The sequence below is a fragment of the Orycteropus afer genome, unplaced genomic scaffold (assembly GCF_000298275.1).
Source record: "Orycteropus afer afer isolate SDZICR_OR568_19922 unplaced genomic scaffold, OryAfe1.0 scaffold00074, whole genome shotgun sequence".
Taxonomy (NCBI): Eukaryota; Metazoa; Chordata; class Mammalia; order Tubulidentata; family Orycteropodidae; genus Orycteropus; species Orycteropus afer.
The window spans coordinates 7,636,551-7,640,311 of NW_006921661.1; positions in this window are offsets into that span (position 1 = coordinate 7,636,551).

Consider the following 3,761-nt stretch of genomic DNA (forward strand, 5'->3'; position numbering starts at 1 on the left):
TTATTATTTTTTTTTTTCCAAATGATTCTGAGTTTTGTTCCACATTGTTCTCCCACTCTATCCAGGATCTCCTACGTAGATCCCCCTCTGAGTGGTTGACAGTGGGAGCCAGTCACCATCTAGTTCTTCTGGTCTCATAGTCATATAGGCTGAGGATCACGTGGTGTACCAGTCGCTTGGACTGTTTCCATGAATCTTTGGTTTCTTCCTTCTTCTTTGCTCTGGACAAGGAGTGACCCATTGTTGCATCTAGATGGCTGCTTGCAAGCTTTTAAGATCCCAGTCGCTACTTGCCAAAGTAGGAGGAAAAAAGGTTCCTTTTTTCAAAGACTAGTACCTAAGATATTGAAGAACTTTCCTGGAGCCTCTAAAACAACACTGTCTTACAAAGGAGGTCTGCTTCAAAGCAGCCCTTCCATTTATTTCAGGCCAAAGGTCTACTTCGGGTACACATGGAAGATGTAAAACACTTTTGGAATTGAGCCAAATGACAGAGAAATCAATTAAGGAGATGAGAAGTAAAGTGTAGGTTTTAGGTGAGTCAAAAAGTGACCAAATCTTGATGCTGTTGTGCTCACTTGCTTCTTGTGTGACCTTAGGCAACTTTACTTAATGCCTCTAAGTCTGCTTCCACACATAAATAGGGTTATTAACATTATGTACACCACAGGGTTGATGGGAAGATACTGAATAAAATTATACAAAAGCATGTAACATATAAGATGCTTCCACAGCACTGAGGCACTGGAATCAGAGACCAAGTTCCAAACCCTGTCTCCATTAGCTCCTAGTTTTATGATCTTACACAATTATTCTTTAGTCACAGTTGCCTATTTATAAAATGAAAATGTGAATAATACTTACCCTATCGGAAAATATCTCTAAATGTTAATGATATCTGTAGAGTGAAATTATACTTTTTATTTTTAGCATTTCCAAGTCTTTTTGTGGATTTTAATTTGGATTTATTTAATTATTAATAAAGTTAGGTATCTTATGTTTATTGGTCATTTGTTTTACTTCTATTACCAATAAAAAATGTTATTAAAGATTAAAACCAAGAGGGTTGGGGGAAAGCCTTGTTTAGCCAGTGCCTAGCTAAGGTACATGGACAGGGAGACCTCATCCAGATGGCAGCCATGTGTGGAGGGGCTAAAGGGGTGGATGCAGCCTGTGTTACTGGCAGATTGGTTACTCACAGACGTATTGAAGAAGTAAGCAAATATATTGAGAATTATGAGAGCCAGGTTTCTCACTATTGGAGAAAAGGAAATAAATAGCTATATAGATATATATTAGGTGCTCTGGTGGCATAGTGCCTAAGGCATTTGATTGCTAATCAGAAGGCTAGTGGTTCAAACCCACCTGCCACTCCTTGGAAGGAAAGTTGGGCAATGTACTTCTGTAGTGATACTGCCTTGGAAACCTAAGCCCTGTGGATTGGGGTTGGAATTGGAGATGTCAGTGTAAACTCACAGCTTTTTAGATATATTGAATAATGGGTGTAGAAATAAAGATGTATACATGAACCATCTGCACTAATATCCCAAGAGTAGAGAGCGTACCAGTGCCCACATTTTGGTTTCTCAATATCATTCTCCACTAAAAGGAACCAAGGCTGGCTCTAGGGCCAGGACTAGGAAAGTACATGATAAGCCTGAACATCTTGTGGTACCAGAATATATGGAAGTAATCAAAGAATAATGGTAACATTTCAAAAGGGCACAGGATCCAGCTTGAAGGGGCTCCCACTGATTAAAGTGGGGCAATTTGAACATCAAAATAAAGTGAAAATTTATAAACCATAGAATAAAATACAAATCTATAAGTAGCCCATATTGACATATCTATGAATTAATGAATGAATAAATAAGGGAGAAGGGAAAGTCAACCTTACTGTAGAATGCCAATTAATAAATACAGAAAAAAAAAAAAGATGAAATTAGAAAATCACCATGTGGCAATCATTACATGAATAACGAATTCAGGTAAGATCATCAAAGAATGCTAAAAGGAGTTGATGTAAGTTTTATGAACATTGTATTTATGTAACTCTCAAAGTAGCTTGCTCAGATACACCTTGGAAGACAGGCTTGGCCATCTGCTTCCTAAAGGTCCAAGCCCTGAAAACCCTATGGAATACTTCTACTCTGTACACATGGGTTGCCATTAGTAGGAACTGACTTGATAGCAACTAACAACAGCAACAATGTAGGTCAATACAAAATACTTACTACTTATGAACTTTGCTATGGAAAAACTTGGTAGACATCATTCTAACCACGTGATAGAAGTTAACATCCCTTGGCTATAATCAAAACATGGACAAAAATAAGTGTTGTTAAAGACATGGAGAAATTGAAATTCTCACACATTGCTGGTGGTGATGTAAAATGGTACAACTCAAATTGTTAAACACAGCATTACATATCGTCCAGCAATTCTACTTCAGTGGAACTGCAAACATGTTTATATAAAAGCTTATACATGAATGTTCACAGCAGCATTATCCATAATAGCTCAAAGGTAGAGACAACCCCAATGTCCATCAACCAATAAACAGATAAATATGTGGTATATCCATATAATGGAAAACTATTTGGCAATAAAAAAGAAATGAAATACTGATACATGATGAAACTCAGAAACATCATGCTAAGTGAAATAAGCCAGACACAAAAGATGGATAATTAAGTTTGATATGGGTGAAGATGAAGGGATTTAAAAATAATAAAAAAAGAAAGAAAATTTAGCCATTAACTGATAGTTTTTGAAGCTAGGTTATGGGCACATGGGGGCTCATTGTACTAGTCTTTTGTTTCTCTTTGAAATGTTTCATAATACATTTTTGAGAGAAAAAAAAAACTCAACAAATAAAGATCACATTATATGTTTGCATTCATGAAATGGCCACAAGAATGGCAAATGAATGGCAAATCTATAAAGTAGGTAAGTGGTTGCTACTAGGGGCTGGGAGGAGGGAGGAATGACCGCTAAAGACTTTCTTTTGGGGTGAGGAAAGTGTTCTGGAATTAAATAGTGGTGACGGTTGCACAATCTTATGAATATACTAAGTCACTGAATTATACACTATACCAGGGTGAATTTTATTCTATGAAAATTGTATCTGGAAAAAAAAAAAGACAGTATCACCAGTAACTGGGTAAATTGACATAACATGCCTCTCAATATAACACACTTCAGACAGAAATCACTTCTAGAGTATTCCTCCCAAAATGCATAACCTGAATCTAATCAGGAAGAAACATCAGACAAACTCAAACTAAGGATCCTTCTACATACTCGTCTACAATCTTCAAAAATGTCAATGTCATGAAGAACAAAGAAAAACCGAAAAACTGCTCCAAACAGAGCAACAGACAAACTGCTCCAAATAGAGGGAAGGCAGAGAAATACCATGTGTGAGTCAGGATTAGATCCTGGACAACAAAGGAAAAAGTGATTATACAAGACATTGTTGGGGCAACCAGCAGAACTTGAATGGGGTCTGCAGACTGGGTGATGTCCAGTGTTTATCTCCTTGTTTTGATAGCTGTACTGTGGTTATGTAAGAGTCTCTTTACTTTAGCAAATGCACACTGAAGTGTTTTAAGGGTAACAGAACATGTTTAGTCTTTTCAAGTGATTAAATACATAATATGAGGGAAGGTTGGGCAGTCCTACTTCCGTAGTGATACTGCCTCGGAAACCCAAGGAGGGGTCGCTATGAGTCGGGGCCGACTCGACGGCACATAACAACA